The sequence below is a fragment of the Ictidomys tridecemlineatus genome, chromosome 2, assembly GCF_052094955.1.
Source record: "Ictidomys tridecemlineatus isolate mIctTri1 chromosome 2, mIctTri1.hap1, whole genome shotgun sequence".
Taxonomy (NCBI): Eukaryota; Metazoa; Chordata; class Mammalia; order Rodentia; family Sciuridae; genus Ictidomys; species Ictidomys tridecemlineatus.
In genome coordinates this window covers 30,633,478-30,660,632 of record NC_135478.1, presented here as the reverse complement: position 1 = coordinate 30,660,632, position 27,155 = coordinate 30,633,478, and the positions used below count along the sequence as shown (strand labels likewise).

General features: G+C 37.1%; 1 long non-coding RNA gene across 5 annotated transcripts in view; it reads left to right on the top strand.

Annotated features, from left to right (window-relative positions):
* Positions 1-27,155, top strand: part of LOC144375051 (uncharacterized) — a 428,255-nt gene that overhangs the window by 226,444 nt on the left and 174,656 nt on the right. For all 5 annotated transcript variants that reach the window (XR_013434386.1, XR_013434385.1, XR_013434383.1 and 2 more), the window contains one exon: positions 18,484-18,603. This is a non-coding gene — a long non-coding RNA (uncharacterized LOC144375051). The remainder of the gene's footprint in view (positions 1-18,483; positions 18,604-27,155) is intronic.

Here is a 27,155-nt window from a genome sequence, read left to right as displayed (position 1 = left end):
GCACCCACATCAAAGAATCCTACAGCATTAGAGCTGAAGTTCATAAACCCTGGTCCAGATACATAATAGAATTTACAAAGAGTCCCAACCCACAATAACATTAATATTTAATACTCTTTTTACAGAGAGATGCATACTTGCAGCTTATCCACACATATTCTCTCCAAAGAAATGCTGTCTGCCGTTCCACCCTCATTCTTGGCATCTCTGACTCCTTGGGTAGGGTGAGATGGGTGGTCTGCTAAGAATCTCAAAGCCGGTTCTCAAATAATCCTCACACTGCCCTGCTTTGGCTGCTCTGCACCATGCTTGGGAAGGAGGGCATATCAGATGAATTCACACCCTGATGTTTCACACTCTTCTAGGTGGCCACCTATGATTGGCACTGGAATGTCCCCAAAAGCTCACATGTTGAAGCCTTGGTCCTCAATTAAACAGTGTTCAGAGTTGGGGCTCTTGGGAAGTAATGGGTTCATGAGGGCTCTCATCAGTGGATCAGTCCATTGACAGACTCATAATTAGATGGCACTATTGATGGGGGTGGAGGATGATGGAGGAGGAGGAGGTGGGTCCTAGTTGGAAGAAGTGAGTCATTAGGGGCATGTTCTGGAAAGGTGTGTCTTATCCCTGACTTATTCCTTATTCTCTCTCTGCTGTCCTCCTGCCTTGGGGTGAGCAGCTCTCCTCTGTCAGTCCTTCTGCCGTGATATTCTCAGTCCCAAAGCAATGGAGCCAACTGCCCACCAACTGAAGTCTCTGAAACCATGAGCCAAATAAATCTTTCCTCCTTCCTCCTCTAAGTTGTTTTATTCAGCATTCTGTCCCCATTCCAGAGAGCTGACTAACACAATGACCCTTCCCTGAAAGGGCTCAAGAGACCACAGGAGCATTTGTCAGTGAAGAAAATGAGGGGAGTCCTTCATGATCTACAGAGGGTCCCCCAGATACCAGGAGGATCTGATTGTAACCACAATACGTCTGTGAATCAAAATGGGCATGAGCCAGTGAGAGGGAGAATCAGTGTGTTGAGGCTGCAGTGACTGTTGACCTTTTACTGGGAGAATAGAGGCTGTCTTAGTTCTGCTCCTACAGCATAGGATACCCCCTTCCCCTGGAGCAGAAAGACATCCAGGCTCCTGGGTCTAAAGCCACAGCTCTGCTCGCCAACAGGCATGTTCGTGCCTTGGCAAGACTCAAAGAAGAATTTTCTGGTAACCTTGCCTGCATGGATGAGGCCCCAACATTCCTGTATTTGCTACTCTCATTCCTTGCCAATATGTCATGGGTATGAAATCAAGAACCCACTGAGGACTCTCTTAGAAGCCACCCCATCAGAGATCCAAAGGAAAGTTGATGTCTGTCGTATGGTGTTCACATGGAGGAGTACTTCCCAGAGGTGACCCAGGCCTCCTCCAGGACAGGGAAAATGTAGTGAGCGCTTTCAGCCAGCTGGAAGTCAGAGGAGTGGGAGAGGTGGGGGACATGAGGAGCCTGTGGCTTCATTTTGGCCCTGCTCTGCTTTCCCTTATTTTATTTCTCTGGAAAATAGTTGAGGTTAAGGGTGTATTTTGTATAGTTTTTGTGGAATTCAGCAAAGAAGCTGGGGGGGGGTGGGGAAGAGAGCAGCATTTTAATATGTTCCTTACATGAAGGAATAAATTCTACTTTCTCTGTTTATGGATTGGGCAACCTGTTAACATGCTGCTGGCTGAATTGCCCTAGACTTAAAACAGCTGAAGGCAATAAATTCATGTTTCATACAAGATGACTCATAGGAAAGGCACTTTCCCCTTCTCCTCACTTCCACTGGTTCTTGAGTGTGCTTATTAAAAACAAGATTGCTATGTCTCTGATTTAGTAATTCTGGGGTGTGGCCTAGGAGTTTGTAGTTCAGATCAGTTCCCATGTGATACTGAGGCTAACTGGTCTGGGATCACTCTTAAAGAATCATGATCCTAAACAGTATGATAAGATTCATAAGATTCATGGTTTTCCTCAGTACTGCGGATAGAGCCCAACGGTGCTCTGCCCTTGTTTTTCTTTAAGATAAGTTGCCCAGACTGGCCTGGGACTCCTCCTACCTCAGCCAGCTAAGTACCTGGAATTATAGGCATGCACCACCACGCCTGACTCTGATCAGACTCTTTTTAAAATTTTAAAATATATATTCATGTGAGTCTCTTCTTAGGAACCTCCCATAGACCCCAGTTACTATTACAAAAAGGTCATAATCATAGCCCAAATTTCAAGACCTTTAACATCTGATCTAGTCCCCCACCACGTCTTCCTAAATTCTAATTAGACTCAGGAGAACATGCTCCATTCCTTGGAATATACTGATCCTGACCCTATACTGCAGGTGTTCTCATATAGTGTCTTCTGCCACCCTTGCTGGAGCCAGGTCCTATACATGCTCTAAGAAACGGGTGGCATCACCATTCTTCGTCTATCAAGAAGGAACCCTGGTGGTCACAACCCTCAATCTACCTTCTTGGCAATTTACTCATAACATTTGCAAAATTCTTCTCATCTCCTTTTTTGAAGAAAATTGACAACCTGCAGTGACACCTATATTTTGAAGAACAATGTGTCAAGCAATGTGGATTCTACAAAGAAGTGAAAGGAAAATAGAAAGGAACCTGCTCTGTAATTGGCATGATTCTCCGTTGAATAATTCATGTATGCAAGAAATTCTAGTTTTTGAGGATTCTTTTCAACAGTAAGCCTTTACATGATTGACATGGTAGGAAATTTAAGTGCAATCACTTTAGACCAGTCTCCTCCTCTTGGGCTCATATACCACAGTCCAGGGAGCTTTAAGTGGTGTCTGGAAAATTCTCAAATTCACTAGTATTTTTATTATCCAAGCCCACCTTGATGGGTCTCAGCTTCCATGACAGATTTCAAATGTAAAACTCCTATTGAAGCTGGAAATTCCATGGTAAGGGTCCTGCCTCCCTGAAGTCTGATTATTTATTTGCATACCTGCCACATGTGGCCCATGTGTCACAATTACTCTTTAAGAACCTAGACCTCTTTGTCTTGAAAAACCTTCATAAATAAGACAGAAAAGTGTCAAGCTACAGACTCTGCTTACCTGTGTGTTTAAATTATTGCTTGCTATATTGTTCATAGACAGTCCCCAGCAATGCAAACAGCCATTGACAGCTTCAGACTCACCTACAGATTTGCAAAAAGAGCAATCCTTCTTTTCCAAGAAGTGTTCTCATTTGGCTGACTTGGATCACATGTCAACCCAGGCCAATCATAGTAATCAAAGGATTGGCATTCTGAGTGGCCAGATCTGGTTGATAAGCCTGTCTCTGGAGACAGAGGTGGAGTCAGGCCCACTCAAGTTGCATGGTGGACAATGGGGAAAGGGTGGATATCCAAAAGGAAAGGATGAGTTGCGTTATCAAGAGAAAAAGAACTGGGCAAAGAGAAACCATGCATCCATTGTTGGAACTCAGAGACTCAGTCTTGGCAAACAAAATGATCATAGCAAAAAACCCCAGCTTTTTCTTGGTACAGTGAATGAAACTAATGCTCAGAAAGCTTAAAGAACTTATCCAGGTTTGCAAAGACAGTTGGGAAAGAATGACCTCACTTTTGCTTTTGTTTGTCATACTTTGTTTTTCATGCTTTCTAATATTTCTGGATCCTTAAATATTGGGAAACTGTCTCTTTCTTGCTAAGACAAGACTTGTTCAGAATGAGTTGGTTTTACCTTTCCACATTCCTCCTCTATTCATCAGAAGAGATACATTGCAGAGTTAGTACAGTATACATGGTAGGGGAATGTTTGTATATACCTCCTTGTATATTCTCCCTCTCGAAAAAGTCAGCAACTAAAAGTAGTGAAAACAATGATGAATCATTCCTGTGCTGTCAGCAGATGTTCCTTCAAAGCAGCACGTCCTTTGAGTCAGTACTATCCGCTACTCATACATTCATTCTCTGTAGAGTGGGTGTTGTGGTTGTGGAAGACATGAGCATTCTGAATAAGAGAAGGCAATGTAGAAAAACATTCATGAAACATTGCAATGTAAGTATAATATTTTATTAAACGTTATTATGGTGTGATTTTACTTATGCCAATATACATAAGTATCAACCGAAGAGATATTTGGAAATACTGTAAGAGTGTTAATAGTATTTATATTTGAGTGTCAGAATTATGGTTAACTTGGTTCTTTTTATACTTTTTGAAATATTTAAGGAAGTTTTATAATAAGCACATATTTCTAATATAAGCATACATTTCCTTAATTTTAAAACACCTTTGATTATATGACCACCATAGAATTAAGAGCTTCTTTGTTTAAAAAATTCACTCTTGCTTTATTAGTATTTTTAAATTTCAAACCAAATGTTTGACATTCTTGAAGGGAAATAATAAAAAATTTGTGTTTTTTTTAAATCAAAGGGAGAAGTAATAGTATGAGATCATACTTGGTTACAAATTAATGGTAATATTCTATACAATGTGGATGTGTCAACATTTAAAAGTTTCAACATTAAAGTGGATATCTGCCATTAAAAATAAACACAAACCGGGTGCCAAAGTTGTAAATTCACAGACACTGAAATAAATAAGCCCAAGGGAGTATGTTTCAAGCACCAAAGTTTCTAGACAATGTTCATAAACCAATCCAAATGCCCGGTACAAAAAAAAAATGTAGGAAAAAGAAAATGACTTCACTTCTTCACACCACAGCTGTCTGGTGCTGTACATGGTCACTATACAGACTCATGGCTGACCACTTTTAGCAGTCAAGATCACCAATGAAGGATTGTATGTATTGATTATCATATGTATTGAGACAAAACACTTCCCAGTTGGATGGTGGGTACCATAGTTGGGTTCTTTCCAAGCAGACCTGTGACATAAGTTATCCAGGAGTAGCCTCTTGTTCATGCTTCTAGACAGAGAAAACTTGTAGGATTCTGAGAAAATAGCCCTCATGCCCCAAGATACAGATGGGCTGATGATGTCAACGTGAGCACACTGACAGGTCCAGGGAACATGAAAGGAGCATGTCCATGAAGTCAAGTCCAGGAAACATGACTATGTCCATGAATTCAGCTCTTTCCCCTTTACATCACAGAACCCAGCACATTTCCTTCTCACCGTTTAATCAACATTTCTTATAGCATTCTGTTTTGGGCATTTTCAACATGAGTTTCTACACTGGTTTTTCTACAGAACCCTTGATAGTCACAAGATTCATTCACATACTAACTTTTCTGAAACTGCCACATTGAGGGGTGTCCAATCTTTTGTTGTTGAGCAGCTGGAATTCTGAACCTGTGATCTAAGTGGTCCCCTATTTCATCAAACCACAGTGTCTGAGCTTAAATGGGTAGGTACAGTGGCCATAAAGGACACATGAGAACTGAAGACCCAGCAACTGACAGGACTGGGGATTAACAACCCCACAAAAGAAGAAGTCACCTGGCTTTCTTGACAAAATGCATCGGCCATTTCCAGCAGAGAGGAGAAAAGGAAATTTATTGTTACTTTTGAAAAACTTTATTTGAGTCATCATTACTACCTTTCAACTGCCTCAGACCCAGATTCTCTTGACCATCCAAAGAGCTCCCTATTAACCAAATTTATACACCCACCTGGATCCCAGGAATGCTAAAATATGGGGAAGAATTTTTCATCTTACAATAAAGAGGGGAAGGTCCCTATGTGGATATATAAGGGTGTTTTTTTACAACAGTGCACAAAATAAATTTCTAGGATGAAAGGATCTTTATCTGAGAAAATGCTTGATTGAACCTGAGTGAAATAGGAAGCTCCAGGTTAGGTATAGGCCAGATGCAGTCACTCTGGGTAGTTGATGAAATCTCAACTCCTGAGCAAAGCCTATGGGAAGAATTGAACTGAGAAGAGCGGATAACTTCAGTTAGCATGAACTGAACAGATGAAGACAGGAAGGTACAGGAAGTACCCAGTAACACTCCACCATGGAGAAGCAATGCCTACTTGATCCTTGGCAAGTTGTTTCTATTGGTGAAAAGCAAAATGCTGCTCTTGTGTTCTGAACTATCTTTTCCTTCCCCAATTCAGGAAGCCCCATTATTTTAAGGAATACTTTGATGTGTGTGTGTGTGTGTGTGTGTGTGTGTGTGTGTGTGTGTGTGTGTATCTGAGATGGAGGAAGACTAAAGAAAGGAAATGAGCTGGGATTCAAGTCAAATGGGGATGTGGAGAGGCACAGAGATGGCAAATGATGTTCCAGGAACTGGGAGGATATAGTGGCCCTGAGAACATAAGGTCAAGAACTCACAGCAGTAGTGAGGTGAGGACTCTGTGCATCTACAACCAAGAGAATTGGAGCCTGTTAGGGCCAGTTGAATCTATATATTAAAGGTCTAAGGAGCCGCTAGTTGAAATTGGATGTTCATGTGTATATGAGGGTGTGCTGCTTACCAGATATCTTAGAACATCCTAGAAAAATACTTTTTTTTCTTAATAAAATTCTTATAAAAACATAAGTTGTAGGCTTTTGGCACTTCTAAAGTAAATACCTATTTCATATACTATACAGGCAGGCTTATATTTTCCTCACTGTTTTGCATTGCCAAGCACTTATCTTTGACTTTTTATACACAATATGAGGCAGACCCATTTGTTAACGATGATTTCCTTGTTTATTTCAGCTTTGGGGAAGTGACTGGATCACAGGGGATCTAACTTCATCTGTGGATTAATCCATTGATGAATTCATAATTTGTAGGCATTATTGGGAGGTGATGGACACTTTAGGAGATGAGGCCTAATTGGAGATAGTAGGCCACTAAGGGTATGCCCAGAAAGGTATATCTTGTCCCTTGCTCCTTGCACCTCTCCACCACTTCTTTCTATTTCCAGGCCATCATAAGGTGAGCATCTTTTCTCTGCCACACCCTTCCGCCATGATGTACTGACTCATCACAGGCCCTGAAACAATGGAGCTGGTGAATTATGGACTGAAACATTTGAAACAATGAGCCAAAATAATGTTTCCTCCTTTAAATTGTTTTTGTCAAGTATTTTGTCACAGTGATGAAAATCTGACTAACACAATGGTTACTAAAAGTCTTTCTGGCATGATATGTGCATCATTTTTAATGGCAGTTAGCTTAGGGTAGTGAACCCATAGATGGTAATTCTTTTTCTTTTCCATTTTTCCCCAATTTACCATAGAAGAAATTTGCCTCTTTAGCTTTTATCTCAGCTGTATTCATTTTATTTAAGTTTAGTGCATGGAAAAATGTTCTGGCACAAGATTTAGAAGAATTAGAGGATCTGTGACCTAGTCAATATTCAGTAACTTAGCAAGTCATCTAAACTTTCTATGTTGTAGCTTCATCATCTTTAAAATGGGCAAATGACTTTTTAGCTCCCCAAGGAAGAAAGAACCCCCTCTCTTTCTCTCTATCTGCTTTCGCATCCCTTATAATCCTGTCACCTAGCATAAAACCATTCTTTTTATGTTGATTATTGTTTAATAAGTAACATGGTGTTTAATATAAAATAATAATTATCATATCACTATGTACACTAATTATTAATAATAAATAAAATGATAAAAGAAAACATAGGCTTAATGTTTAATAAATATTCACTGGCCTATTCAAGAAGCAAGGTAGGCATGAGTATTTTGAATTATTCAGGAAGGTATCAAGCTAAATGATAATTATTATATAGTCAGGATTGAAGGGCTCCAGTAACTGAATTGCCAGAAGAATTCCCACATGGTCACACTCTGTTGCTTTATTGGTAAAAATAGTGTTAATCAGTTCCCTGTTAAGGGTTCAAGTTCTTGATCTAGGAATCCCTAAAGATTCATGGCTTAAAGGTAAAGCAATCAACTGCTTTGGTATTCATTCATTTATTTAAATATTTCACAAATAATAATGTTCATTATATAAAAATTTTAAAATGTTCATTTGCATAAGGAATAAAATAAAAATCATTCTATAATTGCATTACCTAATGGTAACTTCTATAAAGATTTTTATTGTATCTCTATAGCAATAAGAGAGAGAAAACATAAAGGAAAAGGAAATATATTTTTATGTATTCATATATCATGTTTTTCCTATGCAAATAAGATATGTCAGCTATATTCCTGTTCACTTTAATTTTTCATCTTGTATATCATGAGCATCTTTCTACATCAATGTACTTAATTCTACAACATCATTCTTAATGGCTATCCTGTATAGGTATGTTTCCTTATCATATTTTATTTAACCAAATCTTTTAAACAGACATTTAGTTTATTTCTTGCTATCAGAAATATCCTGAATTAATACCCTTCTTTGAATTAAAGACCTTCTTTGTATATATTTCTGTCCTTAGGCAAATACTCTTGCCCAGTAGTACTGGCAAGCAAGGAATTCAACAGACCTCCTGCCAGATGGTCTTCTGTGTTTCCACACATGAGGTCAACTGATACTTGACTAAACTGAATGTCCAATTAAATCCAGAATTAGATTCACTTTTCCTCTCATGCATTTGATTTACTATTAATCCATATGGATTAAACAATATTTGTATTTTAAGCAGAAATTGCTTTCTTTATATCTCTCCTCTTTCCTTTCTCTACCTAAAAATCCTACAAAATGATATTTATGATAAATATATAAAATGTAAATTATCAAAATATTGAACTATGAGCTGCGTACAAATTAAAAATTAACTTATAAGTACGCTGTTTTAAGTTTGAAAGCTCTTAAACATCCTCTACCATTTGTAGGGCCAGTCATTTTGTATACAAAAAAAAAAACTCTTGTAACTTTCCCAAGGTCACATGGTTATTAATGGCAGAGCAGAAAATAAACCTGAGGTTTCTGTAAGAAGAGGTGGTGATAACAACACTGAACAAAACTCAGTTTTTATTCCATTAGACAAAAATACATGAGTAGTGTTGGAGGACCTCACTTAATTGCCCACAGCCTTTGATGTCTGCAGCATGTGTGTGAATTCCCTTTGGAGAGGGGAAAAAAAATTAAAAACATAGAAGCCTTTGCAGTCTGACACAGTATGACTTACCATTTAATGCCAGTTCACATCCATCTTTACTCTGGGATGATTCCTGAGGCAACAATTAAGTATGTGGCCCCAGAGACAACCTTGCTGCCAAGAGGGATTAAAGAATTTGTGAGTCACTTCTTATACCGTAGAAAGGGTGACAAACAAATGATGTTGTGCTCCCAGGCTTATGAGTAGTGGTTAATTGGAATCTCTTAGTGGGTGGGGGAGTGGTTGGTGGCTTGTACTCTTCCACTCCTCTTTAGTAAACTGCATAGACATGGGATGAGATCACCTCAATTTCTTTTTCTAATTAAAAATATATTTAGAACTTTTTATTTCCTTTATCTCTCTTACTTTTCAATAACAATCAACAGACTTCAACAGTGTCCAAAATATAGGTGTTCAATAAACATTTTTTGATTGAAGAATAAATGAATAAATGAATTTATTAAGTACCAAATATGTCCTATACTCTGCTTTAAGGACTGAGGATACAGTAATGGATGAAACAAAAATCTCTGCTCTTATTAAGCTGGCATTCTAATCAAGAAAAAAGGACAGTAAGTAAAATGCATAGACATCTAAAAGATAAAATAGGCAATAAGTAAAATATTTATACGGGCTTTAATGAAAAGTAGATCTGGGGAGAAAAAAAGTGTATATGGAAATATGAATGATAATTGAAATTTTAAATTGGGGTGTCAGGAAATGCACATCTGCCCCTAATATTTGCAGGGCTTGGGACAAGAATACCAATAAGCCTACATACTTACATATATATATTCTAAAATTAAAAAAACAATAGGGCTGGGGATGTGGCTCAAGCAGTAACACGTTCGCCTGGCATGTGCTCGCTGGGTTCGATTCTCAGCACCGCATAAAGATAAAATAAAGATGTTGTGTCCACCGAAAACTAAAAAATAAATATTAAAAACTTCTCTCTCTCTCTAAAAAAAATCAAAACAATAAATTGTTAAGTAAGATATATTATATCCTCATATCTTTAAATACATGGTGGAGCAGCCCTATTTAAGTGAATAATCAAATAGAGAACATAATTCTGGACATTTTTTATATTTACTTTATGAAATTGATTCTATTTTTCTTTGTCAGGAAAATCCCTATGTAAATAATCAAATTTTTGAAATAATTTTGTTCTAATCATCTAAAAGATAAAAAATAAAATGTAATTATATTATAAATAAATAAAATAATTTTTCATCAAATATTTAAAATAAATGTAAAACATTAAATAAAATATTTTCCATATGCCTTAAAAGTTATTTTATTTTTAAGTATTTAAAATTATATACTAACTTAAAAAGCAAAAGACAATTATAATTTATGAATAGTATTTTGAGCTCAAATTTATTTGAAGTTGAAGTCTAAAATTTTAATTGAAAAATGTCACTAAATCATTTAGAGCAGTTTTTAAAATTTAAAACTATCCATAATGTTTTGCTTTGAATATCTAATTTTCAAAGAAAATCACTTTTGCATTTCATACCTGTTTCATCTCATTTTACATATACACAGATGTTATAAAAATAAAAAATCTTTAAGTTTATAAATTATTTGTCAAACCCTAATGACAACCTTCTTGAATATTATGCTAATTTAATAATATCCCCAGAACCACATATTTGAACATAAAAAAGAAACAAGGAAATGAATTTTCAACATTATTAGTAAATTAATTTTCATTAAACAAGACACTATTACTTTCATGTGGAGAGGAAGGATATAACAAGTTAATCAAATTATCTTTTCTCTTCCCCACTACATTTATTATATATTGGTGTAAAACAAACTACTGTAAAACTCAACTACTCTACACCACCAGCATTTGTTTCTGCCATTTCTCTGAGGCAGGTATATCTTAGCTGAGTGCCTGTGCTTCAAGGACTTCATGGTGGATGTTAATTGGGTCATGTCTCAAGGCTTCACTTGGGGGAGATTTTCCAGGAGCCCTACAATGTTTCAACTATGAATAAATCTACACAATAGTGTTAACACCTACACAAACTTCTACTAACTTCCTTGTAGCTTGTAAAAATGTCTGCAGGGACTCCAATGACACTTTATGTAGAAGACTATGATGGAGGCGCTGTTAGAGAATGTGACAATATAGCTATCCAAAACATAGTATTTTGAAAATTTTACAAAAACATGAAAACAAAGATAAAGATAGAGCTTTTCCCATGCTTTTGGAAAAGTCTTAATGTTTACGTTTCACTAATTTCTTAATAAATTCATTTCTATTCTCCATCAAAAGAAATCAAGAGAAAAACAAAATCCCACATGAATTAAATGCTCTAGTACAGAGAAGCTCTCTTAATTTCAGAATTCAATAGATATTGACATTATCTTTTTATTTTAAAAAACATAGTCATTGTGTAATTTCATCTTTCCTGAAGGAAAGAGTAAGCAACATGAATTAGCCTTGTTCCTACAGTTTGGTGATTTTCTTTTGAACAGTTAATGTCTCAGGCAGGCTGATGAAGACTCAGATTTATCTACCTGCCTCTGAAATGGTGGAAGGTCCCCACTGTCAAAAGACCATTGGTGGTGTGGTGTGTAAGCAATGCTGCCGCTGGTGGCTGCAGGAAGTGGGGGCCTGTCATGGAAAAGTTGGAGCACCACCTACTCTGGAGCCTCTGACATAGAGAAACTTCTCTATCACCAAAGTAGGCTGAGCTCAGTTTTCACCCGTGATTCATAGCTAAGTTCATTCCTCCCTGTTCACTTTTATTAACTTAATAGGGTATTAATGAATAATTTTCACTGATTGTACCTTGTCCTGAAAATGAAATCTTGATAAGGGACAAAGAACTCGGCAATGTCATCTGCCATTCTTTAATTAATTACAGTGCCCCCAGTAAGACCCAGAAGGATGAATATCCCATCTGAGTGCAATTACATTATGTCTGCATGAATGGCCTGCTTTTAGCAGTTCTGGGCTTCCTGTTTCTCCATGTGTTATAAAATTATATACAACTTGAACATGTCAGAAAACAAATCCATGGTAGATCATAGGAACCAAACACAAAGACAGGCTTTGGAATTCTATTTTACAAATATTCCCTGGAGGGATTCTTGTTGTTTGCTAAAGTTAAAAAACGGCTTAGTGGCATTTGAAGTAAAGTAATTAGATGTCGGTTGTAGAATTATTTCATTATTTTGTAACATAGTTGTTTTTAATAAGTCCCAGATTAGTCCAAAAAGCTGGGGCTTTGTTTCCAAATTATATTGAAACCTTCTTGGTTTCAAATTCACTGTCTTCTTTCTTTCCCTAGGAAGCCTAATGTTCTTTACATCATGGTGGCCCAATCTTTATTTTAGAAGAAAATGAACAAATCAAAAATTTGGCACGAGAGCATATGTGTATTATTCCATGGCATTATTTTCTTACTAGCCAACACGGCAGAGGTAGAAGAAAAAAGAGTTAATATCAATAACGCAAACTAATATGCAATTCAGATACCTCTCTCTGTAACGTGAGTGTAAGACTTTCTTGTAATAGTAAAATCGGGGGAGAATAGAAATCAGCTTCTAAGAAACTCAGCATCAGTGGAGCCATATGTAATGAGTAACATTCAGTACAGGTTGATTTCTGCTGCTACTTTTACTGGCAAACAATGGACAACTGCCAAAGCCTGTTCAACCCACACAGCTGTTTTCAATGATTCATTTCCCCTGATTTCCCAGCTGACCCATTCAGAAGGAGAATAGCAGTTTTCAAACCCCTGTTGCTAGCCTCATAGCTGCAAGGGGCCCTCTCCTTCAATTGTGGGAGCATTTCAAAGGCTAAAGTGAGAGACCATTGTCCTCAGAAGCAAAGTTGTTTCTAAAACCTGAGTGTAAAAAAGGCAGAAAAGGATGAGAAGAAGCAGGGAAATATTGACTTTAGGGTGAGGTGCTTACCATGGCTCTGCTTCTCAATATGGCTATGTCTCTTGCTTTCCCTCAAACCACCCTGATTTCAGCCTCACATTCCAGCCTCTCTGACAGTTTCCCCAAGCATAGAAGGTTCTTTCGCCCACTACTATCACTGCTTTTCACACTGGTTGGAATGCACTTCCTTCTTTGAGAAATTTCTGCTAATGACAAATGGAACCCAAGAATTACCATCTCTAGAAGCTGCTCCAAAATCCTAAAAGATAGGTTCGATGGTGCATTGGGAGTGGGATGGCCTCCAAAGGGATGGAAATTCACTCTTGAAAAGCAGAATTTTCTCTCTCTTGTATTCTGATTATACATCCAGTACATAAGCACATGATTTGCCTGTGTTATTAAGATTTCATTTTGGGAGGAGTAATTAAAAGAAAGTGTATAAAAGGAATCTATGTGGGGGCATAAATGAACGAAAGGTTGAGAAACCCTAATGACAAGTTCCTTTGTCACCCCTGTACATAGTATTTAGCTTGTTTTAAGTCACTGACCCTGGATGGTTTGCAGATCAGGATTTGATGAAGACCCCCTTTTCCAAAATCCCTTCGCCCTATCCCAGTCAGGATTATAAGCTCTTTGAAGTGTGCTGTGCTCCACTGCCCCTACAGTCCAGGAACAGTGCTGGCATGCAGCAAGCACTTGGAATATATTTATTTTTTTCAATGGCCTTGACCAGATCATGATTTTCAACCCTACTTTAGACAGTTAACCCATTGTACTATATGAAAGAGACTTTGAACCCTTCCAGTTCCTCCAGCATCCTGTGATTTAAGGAGATGCAGTTTCATGAATTTTTACTTCATTTATCAACATCTAAAGACCTATTGACTCAAAGGGGGATTTATATTGCTGATGTTTCCTGTTCAAATATCCAGTGGGTACTTTGGCTCTGCCATTGTGAGGTATTTGACGTGCTCTATTTCCACATAGAAATGCGTTGCACCAGCCGAGTAGCCATGTCTGTCAAGGGTAGCATTCTCACTGTAACATGCACTGAATCAGAACTCCTGAGTGCCAATCTGCAGCTTTCTATACTGGGACAGATCCCTACGATTGCTTTAAATTCCTTGAAAAGTCAATATTGGAAAACTCTTCTTAAAATTAACGGTACATGTCATGGTTTGAATGTTTAGATCCCCTCTAAAATTCATGCTGAAACCTAATGGACAATATCCTCATTGGAAAAAGATATACTCCGTGTTTGTATAAATATGTCAACACAGACTCTTCTGTCATTTGTAACTAAAAAGATTTAGCTTTTTTTTAAAAAAGAGGTGATACCTTTAGGAGGTGATTAACTCCTTAGTCTCTACCCTCTTGAATTGCATTAATGCCTTATAAAAGAGGTTTCATGGAGAAGTGACACCATGTTTGCCCTTCTGCCCTCTGTCGTGTCAGGACATAGCATATGATCTCCAGAGGATGAAGCGAGGACCATCTTATTTTTTTTTTGGGGGGGGGGGTTGGGTGTCAAATAACATGTGCTTCTTGTGGGTATAATGATTACCTTCACTTATCATATTTCTTTTATTTATTAAAGAAGTTTCCTTGTATGATAATTAAAATTTTACTTGGGAATTGAAATATTTTTATTAGTGCATATTTATTATCAGAATAATGGATTTTAGTATGACCTATTCTTATGTGCATATAACATACTTTGATCATATCCATCCTCCATTATTCCTCCTTACCCTCCCTCCCCCACCTTTTTGATCCCCTTCTTCCTAATCCTCTTCCTGTTTTCTAATAGTCTACAAGGTGCCATCTTGGAGCACAGAGCAGCTTTCGCCCAATACCAAACTTGTCTGCCCTTAAACTTTCCACCCTTCAGAACTGTGAGGAATAAATTTCAGTTGATGGTAAAACAGACTAAGAGCATATATCATTTTTTTTTTGCTTGATGTATCTGTTTTATTGCAATGTCACATTATAACGATGTTGAGGAAGATAATGGTAGAGGATAGCTCTCATGGAGAATGCACCATCTCAGTCATTTTGCTAAATGCTTTTTATCCATAGTCTCACTTAATCTCCTCAGAGGTCTAAGATGGACATATTATCCATCTTCTTATTGACAGATGAGAAAACTAAGATGGAGGCAATTAAACAGTCCAAGGACTCAGGGCTGGAAGTGAGAAAGCTAGAATTCTAGTCCAGGAAAAGTTGACTCCAGAATCAAAGCCTTTAAAGCACTATGCCAATTAGAAAACAAAAAAATCTGTTTCAAAATTACATAAAGTGTTGCATTCTAAAAGCATCTAAATGATGATGATGTTGATTACTGTCAACATGAATGAATAAATGAACATTTCAGTTTGCAAAGCAAGGTGAAATTGTGGCTCGGATTTAATCTATAACATTCTAGCTACTGATTTATAAAAGGAAAAATGAACTTATCTCCAAATAGTAAGATGTTGAAAAATAGATTCCAGTGAAAATATTGAGACTCTGCATAGCTAAATATGTTGTTAGAAGTTGTTGGTAGAAAAGTGTTGAGAGTGTGTGGGGGAGTTGGTGAACAGAGAACTGGGAAGAAAAGACACACAATTCTAATTATTTGCTTTAAAAAAATTCCCACTGCCTCACTCCCACTCCAGTTGCAATCATGAATAAATTCTTTTCACAGGTGTTGGTGTTACAATAGAATTACTAGTGAAATAAAAAAAAATTGAGACATGGAAAGTGACTGCATGCCTCAGAAAGAGTGAAATTAGAATAGACCTTCCCTATTTCTAGGGTACATTGCATTTTCCATGTGACACCACTTCCCTTGGCCCAGTTTGGAAGATGGAAGTTTTGTAGCTTTTAAAGGGCAAGAGGGAAGAAGTGATTGCCTTAAATTTATGTGGAATTTATTTTATAAAATGATTGCCTTAAAACAGAGGGAGAGGGCAATAAAAGAAAAATTCAACTGTCTAGCTAAGAAATTCATCCTAAATGCAATTTCAGATTTCATTCTCACCCTGGAAACTCTTTTCTTCCCAAGAAGTTCTTTTGTAATCAAAATCTTTTTTCCTATGTCATATTACTATTGTTGGTTTATTTCTGCTCAACAGGTAGTTTCTGGGGAAAAAAATCAGTGCACTGAACTGGCTTAAGACACACCTTTGCAATCTCCTCCACTTGGTAGGAGGGCAGATGACTTAACTTCCTGACCCTCAGTTTCCACATGCATCAAGTTTGGTAATAATATTTACTTCTAAAGATAATAATGAGTTGAATGAGGAAACACACAAATAGTTTTGGCTCAGTATTTTCCACTTGTGCTTATCCTTTATTCTTCAGTCAGAAAATACTTTGTCAATATTTTCAGAAGGCCTTTTCAAACTTCATTTTCTGTGGTGGTTAATTCCTATTGTTAGAAATATTTTTTTTTTTTTATACGCAGTTTGCTCTCCTGGTTGAATTTCCTGTGAGATTTCCACAGATCATCAGAGAATAGAGACAAACAGGAAAGACGAGGAATAGGAAATACCACGGTGTGGTTTTATGTGTACAGCTGACCACTGCTGCTCATGGTTTGAATTAAGGAGAGTTGCAAAGTCAACCACCAGACAGAAACTTCCAAAGTCACTCTGCAGGCTTGTGCTGAACAGATGTTTCTCCAGCATGCCAGCTGGAAAGGATGATGGAAAAGTTTGTAGAACCCAGAAAAGAAAAAAGACACCAAGGGTTATAAAAGAAAAGATTCTTCTTCAACTCTTCTTTTTTTTATTTCTAGGGAATTTATCAAATATATCATATTGGTACATTTTGCAACTCTTTCAGTAACATAGGGTATAAACAACTCAACTCCATTTTGCAGAAGAGAAAACAGAGATTTCAAGAAACTAAGTAATTTCCCCAAGTCTAATTAGCTAGTAAATAGCTGGGGTCTGGATTCCAACCAGTATAGGGGCTCCAAAAGCTGTCTACTTTGCATGCTGAGTCCCAGTGGTATATGAGCCAGGATGTTCAATGAAAAGTAGTTAAAGCAGAAATAGGGAGTGTATTAATTCCATATGCAAATTATGGGAATGAGTAGAAAAAACTAGTTTTAGAAATAGTCTTAATGGATATATACATGGCTGGCTTGCTGATACTTTTCCCCTCATCCTTCATCCACTCTCTGCCACTTTCCTTCTCTTGGTAGATTCCTTCTCCCCACCATCATTTCCCATCTCTCTGAACCCATTGCTGTACATGGTTTCAGAGTCACATCATACAAACATATGACCAGGGACACAAAACTCTCCCCTGCTTTATCCTAAAGGAAACCATTTTAAAGGGGGCTATTATTGATCTGGTTTGGTTGGGTATCCATTTCTAAATCAGTAAGAGAGCAGATGGGATGGTTGCAGTGACTGGTTCAGGCTAGGTCATCTGCCTACACTTGTGACTCAGCATTAGAAGTGAAAACTTTCTTTAGAACCAAAACACTGGATAAAGAAGCACTTGCCACATAGAAAGGGATTGTTGTTTGGGGCCAGACAATATGGTAAAAGACCGCTCTCCAGCTAGGGAAATTACATGGATCTTGGAAGTTGATAGAAATATGTTTTAACCTCTTTCTGCTGCTTCCTAAGAGTATGACATTAAACTTTAGTCACTAGTATGAGATACACAGTAATAAATTGGAAAACTGCCAATGCTCAATAATGAACTGATAAATGGATGGATGATAAAGTTTAGGTAAATCCTCAGTTCTAATATTAATAAGAATTTGGTCATTAATTTAAAATTGTCCTTATTGGGACTCTGATGAGATATGATTTCGTAACTTTTTCTAATCTCTTCCACTTTCCCCAAGTCATTGTTCAAGTAGAGAGGGAAGATGCTGGAAAGCAAGGACAATATTTCTACATCTTTTCTGCTTCCAACATACCTAGCAAGGAACTGGGAATAACATGGTGTTGACAGCATTTGCTTAAAAAACACTTACTAACTTGAATCACTGAAAAGACCACAGACAAATCACATCGGCAGTCCTTTCCAAACCTTATCAATGTTTGTACTAGTCCTCAGTGAATGATTATGAGAATAGGCATTCATGCTGTTAGTGCTCACTTTTATTGAAAATGTGCAAATAGGTGCATTTGCCGAATTTTTCATCTAAACTTGTAGGTAGGGCTATGTTAAATAGTTTTGATGTTAAATAATAGTATTGCCTTGAAAATGTAGAATATTATGGATGTTCAGCCTTTGAAATCCACCTTACATTATTAGCTCCCATTATTTAATTCCTGTTCTCTCATGATCACTTTGATACATTTTCATATATCAATTATGTTAATGCTGATGTTCTGAAGTAGCTTCAGCCAAGTGAATTATGTATTTTGATGGAAAAGAACTTAAATCTAAATTTAAACAATTTACATTTACCTTTTAAAAGGCAAATCTGAAGTGATCATTAATGAGCCACCCCTATATAAACTCTGATTTTGAAATTCTATTTGAATTTTATATTTTGCACTGCACAAAAAAATAAAACGTCATTATTTTTGCTGAATTGCTAGGTGCTCATTATCCATGGTGTGGAGACATGAGTTGCTGTTTCTTCTCCTTTTGTCAATGGGCTGGAAACCCTCTTCCATGAATGCCATGAACTCTACTGAAGAGACACAGGTGACTTTAAGGTACCTATGGTTTATCTGTTGTGTGTGTGCGCGTGCGCGCGCGTGAGTGTGTGTGTGTGTGTGTGTGTGTGTGTGTGTGTGTAGAAAATTCAAGTGCTAAACAGGCTACTACATTAATTTTGATGCCAACAGGTTTTATTTTTTGCATGAAAATGGGAGGCAGGAATATTCTATATTATATTTCTGATTATGCTTCAAATGGTTTGAATCCCTTTTCTTCTAACACTGTTCAATATCTATGAACAACTTCCCATTACTCCAGAATGTAGTCCAAACTGCTTAAGGTGACCCTCAAGGAATTATAGATTCCTGCCTCTGTCCACCTCCCAGGGACTCATTTTGTGTTGTTCTCCCCATCCTGCCATGCTCCACCCACATTCTCCTTCACTTCCTGTGATGCATATACCATGCTTCCCCAGGTTAAATCAGAAGCTGATTAAATCCCCTCTGCCTGGAAGGCTCTCCCTTCCACTCCTTCACCTGGCTACTCCTGCCCTCTATAACGTTTCTTCTTAACTAGCAGTTCACTGAGACTTCCAATATAGTTGTTCTAGCTTTGAATTTCTAGAAGACTAAGGAAGGTATATAACTGTTCTCTTAGTAACCAATTATTTCATCTGGCTTCTAGTAGGAAGCCAGAATAAAGAAGACAGCTTTTACGTTCCTTAAATACTTTGTGTTTCTTCTTCTCAACACTAGTTCCTCAGAGAACAAAGTCAGGGAAACAGGAATTAAGAAAGAAGAAGAAAATAGGCAAAGACTTCAAGGATAGAGTCAGTCACAGATGAGACAACAAACCCCACAGATTTCCTAGGCTACTCTGGATAACACGAGTAAGATGCTCTTCACATGAAACCACATTGGGGAAACCATCCATAAAACTACTCCATCCAGGCAATTGCCACTCCTTGAAGTCTGTGGGGTCTTCCTATGGCTGTGAGCACTTGTACAGAATGATGTGCACTCTCTTGGTCCCTACTTATGCTTAGCATTTTTTGCCAATGCCTTTCTCTGTCTTTATCTTAATTAATTTACATAGGGAAGAGTGTGTGTGCCTGTGCATATGGATCCTGAGCACTGTAAATGCATTTCAACTTTATTATTCTCATGCACAATTTTCTATACTCACAAATGTTATTTTCATACTATTTCTGAAACTTAACTGGTCTTATGTAAAAATAAAAGGAGTGCAAGCCTTGAGTTGAAGACAGTTTGATAAGGCCTTTTACAAGGAGGGAGGCTTGTCTTCATATGCATAAGACCACAGAGATAGAGCTTAGTCCCTGCAGGACTCTTTAACAATTGATGGCAGTTTAACAACATAGCAAATTAATTTAGTTATAACATTTTCTTGACTACTTAATTCTCTGAACAAATACTAATGTCTATTCAATGAATGGGAGTACTTTGTTGGTCTCTGACAATATCAAAAGATATAACAAACTCTCCACATTCATGAAGTGAACTACATATCAGCTGGTCATAAACAATGCAAAATAGGCCAGGCACTGGGGCACACAACTGTAATCCCAGCAGTTCTGGAAGCTTAGGCAGGAGGATTGCAAGTTCAAAGCCAGCCTCAGCAACTTAGCGAGGCCCTCAGCAACTTAATAAGACTCTGTCTCTAAATAAAATATTTTTAAAAAGGCCTGGTGAATAGAATATTTTTGAAAAGGCTCATTGGTTAAACATCCCTGGGTTCAATCCCCAGTTCCAAAAAATAAAATAAAATAAAATAAAATAAAAATGCAAAATAGACTCCATCAAAGAAAGGACATAAGTTATAGGCAAAGAAATGTCCATCTAACTTTTCATTCTTTAGCAAAGAGTACAACTGTTCTTATTTAAGCTTTCCAGGAAATGAAAAAGTCTATTTTGTATACACACACACACACACACACACACACACACACACACATTTTCTGCATGTATGAAGACATCAAAACACATAAAATACAGAGGTGGCAGGGTGTGGCCCTGGCACTTTATATTTCAATAACCGGTTCCACATGCAGTTATTTTGCAAATAGATTTCAAAAATTAATTACATGAATCAAAACTCAATTTAGTTTTCTGTATCAGTATTGATTTTCACCTACACAGATCAAAATTTATGTTCTGCTCTGTGATTGCTGACCTCCTACTGCCTCTCACATCCCTAAATTGAGTATGCACATATCTACATACCACATGTTGGCTCAGAGTAGTCCTTTGAAATAAGATGTCTCCAAAAAATACAACAAAGCAGAAATGAAGTTCACTTGTCCTTACTTTTGCTTCTCATTATACCTATTCTTGAGAACTTGTGGTTTACCCTATTTTCTTTTTAAGTTTGCATTTGCTATAAACACAAATGATGATTGCATTCAACTGTTTAGTGCCATGTAAATTGATAAATCACCTTGTTCTTGGCAAGGCGTTTTAAACCATGAAAATTAAATGGTAACTGTTCTAATCAGCTGTTTCTCTGCAGTGACTAAAAGATCTGACCAGAACAATTATAAAGGAAGAAAAGGTTATTTGAAGGCTCATGGTTTCAGAGGTTTCAGTCCATAAGAGGTTGGCTCCATTCCTCAAGGCTGGAGGTGAGGCTGAACATCATGGTAGAAGAGTACGGCAGAGGCTAGAAGCTCACATGATGATCAGAAAGCATAAAGAGTCTAAGCTTAGCTCACCACCAAATATTTACCTCAAGGGCATGCCCCTAGTGACCTACCTCCTTCAGCCACACAGAATCCACCCTCAGTTCCCACTCAGTTAATCACATCAGGGGATTGATTGACTGATTGGGTTAATGCTTTCATAACCCAATCATTCCACCTCTATGCCTTCTTGAATTGTCTCACACATGAGCTTTTGGGGGATACCAGTTATCCAAACCATAACAGCAACTGAGGATTTGAAGCAGTTTGAGAAGCTGATAGGAAAGTGACATGGGTTATCAGTGGAGAATGCTTATGATTCCATGAGGAGGGCATTAAAATATAGTAAAAAGTTAATATTTGGGAGAAATTGAATATAAAGTAATCAGGAGTTCTTTTTAATTATTATTGTGATTTGTTTTGAGTCCGAAATGATTACCAAATTAAAAAAAAATACTGAGTAAGATTTTAAAGGAAAATGACTCATGTCCATTTAAGATGGTGACTACATGGCATGATTTTGAGGAAATATGAGGGCATTAGCCAGATTTTACAGGTAAAATCCCCAGTATTAACCAATCAGATAACATCCCACTCCAAATCTCAGTTGTAATTAACACACACTCATCCCTGCTTAGTAAATCCTAGTTAAGATCTAAATAAATTCAAAATCCAACTCCTGTCTTCCAACTCACCACCAGCAAAATAAAATCATGAACGTAATGAAAAATGAATTACAAAGGATTTCGAATAAATTTTGTTTTGAACACAATTCTAGCAACTATCAAATGTCTTGGCTCACCATTACCAGAAGAATATGTCAAACAAAAACAACCCAATTTAAAAGCTGCACTTCAGTAATCTCAACCGTGTTGTAATCAACGTTTTTTTTTTTTTTCCTTCTTGTTACTGGGCATTTTAATCATCTCAATTGTCTCTGGAAAATCCATCAGGCATCTACAGCCCATAGCCCTGCCATCAGAACTCATAATTCTGCCTTGGGAACAAAAGCCATCTGCACTGTAAACATAGGCTGGTGCATTAATGTGCAGGGGAAATGACTGTGCCCTCTGCAATGTTTCCTAATCCTTTATTCATCTCAACATGGTGGCATTTTATGGCTTCCCTCGTGAGACAACTCCAATTATTCTTACAGTTTATCTAGGTTTCTGGAAAAATCTGTTGGAATGTTGCCTTCCTGCCCTATTTCCCCTGGTGATCAGTTTATTGAGGGATACATTTTACCTGTACATTTTTATTTCTTAGGAAAAAACTATTCACTAGACATTTCGTTTTCCCCATGGTTCCCTCAGAGAGAGACACAAACTGGGAAACTATAAAATAGAATAAAATAAAGTGGGACACTAAGATAATCATGCAGTTTGATTCTGATGCCCTGACCTATTTTTAAAAGTCAAAGCAAGAACAAGTTCTGTTTCCCCTCCCCAGCAATTCCATGGGGATTTTTCTCAGTGCAGTGATAATATGAAGTATAAAATAGCTCTCTTTATTGTTGGGAGGGAATTTCGACTTTTTAAATTTTAAAAAAGAAACAACTATAACTGTTCTTTAATTCTCTAGCCGTCTTATCTTAGTTCAATAGTAGGTGTAGATGCCATACCATGGACTCAGGTACTGTGAGCAAGATCTCTGTACTTTCCAAGACTCCTTAATCTTTGGAAAGCTTTTGAAAAATTAAAAACTCAGAATTTTACTTTTCAGATCAGACCAATAATTATCTGATTATAAGGAATGGATTCTTTGGTGGGGAGAAAAACTAGGAACAGTTTGGAAAACAATTTGAGTACCATGAGGAGAATGTAGTATAATTTATTCCAAAGAATTCATTTACCTGAAAAATTTACCAACTGATGTCAATTCCAAAGAATTCATAAAAACTGGGCCCTGAAAAAGAGACAGCGAAATTCTAGGATACTCTGAGTCTTTCTTTCACTCCCTTTTTCTTCCTTAGAGTGCTTTCCCTCGCAACTGGGTCTTTGCATATTCTTTCTCAGTTGTACACATTGATTTGTGGGGAGCCTATCTTTTCTTTATTTCTTTTCTTGTATTCATATTTCAGTATGTCCAATAATTCAAAAGGATTGAGTAAACATAAGGTATATTTATTAATATAACAATTATTTGTGCAGCCGACAATGGGCAAATATTTTGTGCCACTGGGATAAGAATGGACAATATAAAGATTTTGTAGATAGGAGATGGAACTTTTATAGACATGAACTGTATTTTAGCAGGGACTTGCTCTAGTTTCCGCACATTTGAAATGGGAAGCAGCATAACATGGTAGAGCTGTTCTGGAGCCACATGGCCTGGATTTAGTCCTACTGTGACTAGCTGTGAGACTTCAAATGACTTATCCTCGCTGGTCCTCAGTTTCCTCATCTGAACATTGGGAATTGTTTCTACCTCATGGATTGCTTTGATGATGAAATGAAGAAATTTATGTCAAGTACTTAGAAGAGCACCTGCATCCCTTAGACTTTGTTCTTATGATCAATGCTCTGAAAGTTTCTAGGAGTGAGAGGATTAATTCTACCTACAGAATTTTCAGAAGACTTGCGTGAGAATTGCTTGTTCAAGGAGACACCAAGAGCAATTACACAAGTTCTAAAGTTCAACTCAATACTCCTTGCCTCATGTTCTTATCTTTCCACTTGTATAAGAAATCACTACTTCCTGCTTTAAACAAATGTTTTAAAACATTTCAGAATTTCCCCATGCATGGTCCTGGTTTTGAAGAAAGTCGCCTCAATCATGTCAATTATTTCAGTAGAAAGGCATCTGGAACATCTGTCTTTATTTCCTTTGTCTGCACCTGGGCTTCACAATGATGGAAGGTGGTAACCTAAAGGTGCTCAAAACATCCTGAAACAGGCCACATTGTCAAGCAAGTTTGACACGCTTGCTGAGAATGAGCTTTGTCTGGCTGGACTGATCCACTCTTAATGATTCCACTCTGTGCATACCCAAGTGGTTTAGACCATCAATTACCTATTTTAAATGAATTCTGGTCATATGCAACCAATAAAATGTCTTCTGTTAGGTATCAAAAAGAAAGCAAACCTCAAGTTTGGTGAGTTTTCTTTTCCTTAAAAGAAATTCTGGGATGTATGATTGCTGAAATATTAAAATGAGAATATTTTGCAGGTTGAAGCTACTTCATATTTCTATAGACTTAAACATGATCTTGCCTGGGGACAAAGCTTTCAAATATGTTAAAGAACATGAACTTCAACCTTTGGGGGAATAAGTATCTGAAACAGCCCTCGGCAGATGAGAGGATGACATCATGAAGGTCCCTCTAACTATGGGAGAAAAGAGTTGGAGACAGAAAAGCAGAAAGACCCCCTTGAAGGCTGTTGTAGTAATGGAAGTTAATTTGTTAACTTTTTTATTTCAAAAGGATTTTATATTTACAAGAAGTGATAAAATCAGGACAGAAGAATCCCACGGTGTCCTTATCCCCAGCCTCTTTTAATGATAATATCTTACGTAACTTATAATGCATTATGGAAACCAGGAAACTGACTTTGGCACAGTGCTATGAACTAGAATATATGCCTTACTCAGATTTTATCTGTTTTTGCATATGTCTAGTTCTATGAAGTTTTATCACATGTACAGATTCATATAAAGACTACCACAATAACCAAACAGACCAAAGAAGAGTTGATAAGACCTTGAACAAAGAGAAATGGAGAAAACAGGACAGAGTCAATAAATATCAATGAACTGTAACAGTGAAGAGCTTAGATTCTGGAGCCAGACTTCCCCAGACTGAACCCTTGCTCCACCACTGCTTATCAGCTCTGTGGCTGGATGCTGTGTAACTTGTCTGTGTCTGAGTTCTCTTATGTGTATATGATAATAGTACTTTCGAGGGGTGTAGTGGGAAATATATTAGAAATAAAAAGAGCATATAACAATCACAGAAAAGTAGTCAGTATATGTTAATTCTATGAATATGTTAGCTTTTACTGTTAAGTAAGATCCAATACTGGTGGAATGTAGAGCTGAATTAAAGGTCACATCTTGAGCTTGTTACCTGGTAGATGGCATAGGTACCGCTTGATGCAGAAGGATGGGTTTGGTGGGGGAAGATGTCAGTAAAATTTGAGGTGACTTTTTATACACATACACACACACAAATAAAGAGTGAAAGAGAATTTGTGGTGGATATGAGGTTAAGTAAATGTGTCAAATTTGTGTCCCCTACAAAGTCTAGCATGAATTTCATCAGAAAAGAATATGGGTTTTTATGGCAGTATTCTGTAAGAGGTACTTTTTCTAATCTACATGGTTTTCCCAGTATATAACATCTGCCTGATAACAAACATCAGTACACAGGATACAGTGTGGTGTGGGAAATCCCTCACAAGTATTTCAGGGAGATATCAGTCACCTTTCTTGGCCTTTCAGCTTACACAGTCTTGGCTGATGCTTTCAGGAACCATGACGTCATTTCTGCATCTCCTCAAGTGGTTCACACTCTGAGAAATAACTTCAGCAACTCTCTTTCTACAGGCTTAACTATTGTGGCTATTAATTTGATCCTGTAACGGATCACTGCAAGGTTGAAGATCCCTCTGATGGCTACTCTTTGGTGTGTACTCTATAGAGATCGGCTATTCTCTCCTGGCTCTATGCTATGGTGAAAAGTGGCAATTTAAAATACAGTGCTGCATTTCTCTGGAGATAATGGTCTAAAAGGTGGACACTTGTGTTAAGATATAACAATCCATTTATGTCTTCCAGGTGCTTAAGTCACCAAGAAGTAGAAGGATGATAAATCACATTACCCTTTGGAATACCTGTAGGGAAAAGAGTTGTGAAGACCCCAGCCTCTGCTCTGTCATTTAGTCTTTCTTTCTATGAGCTACTTCCATATCCTTTGAATGCATTCCCTTTCCCTTGAATTAGTATTGTTTTCTGTTGCTTGCAACTAAAGAAGGTTAACTATTAAATGACTATTATCAAAACTATACTGTTTTATAGATTACAAAGAGGTGCAAACTTTGAAACGTCAACTTGGCGGTATGTGCCAGTATCATACATGTGCTTACATTTGACTGAGCAATTTTACTACTAGTAATTTACCCAGAAAAAAAAATCCAGACAAACTCAGAAAGATGTATACCTGGGATGATTATCAACATAAAATCTAGAAACTAAGTGGGTACATTTATGTATAATGAAATATATGATTATTGATCGCATAAGTAATACCGATAGGATATGAAATGATTAAAATGATGATGAATACATATTTAAAAGATATAAAGAAATTCCATGAAATACTAAGTAATAAAGTCAAGTATAAAATATCTTACATAGAGCCAGGTGCAGTGGCACACACCTGTTATCCCAGAGACTCAGTAAGATTGGAAGTTCAAAGCCAGCCTCAGCAACTTAGCAAGGTCCTAAGTAATTTAATAAGACCCTGTATCAAAATAAAAAATAAAAAGGGATGTGGCTCAGTGGTTAAACACTCCTGGGTTCAAACCCTGGTACCATAAAAAATAATGATGAAATAAAATCTCTCATACAACATGATCCAACTTGGTTAATATAGCATGGTTACATGCATGAGGGTGGTTGTACATGCATGCATATATGTGGGTATATGTACAACCTAAGAAAGAATTTTGAAAGAATAAATGTGAAATACCAGGGATGGGTATTATCTCTGAGTGATGGGTTTCATTGTATTTTTATATTTAGTTTATATTATTTAAGACTTTCTATACTATATCATTTATTAGAAATAAGTTTTTGCAGATTTTTTTGAAAAATTGAAATATCTCTTTTTATGCAAAAGTCAGTGTATATTTTCCTCTGATGCATAAACACACTTTGCCCATAGCTGAGGCAGACTGAGACTGATGTTTA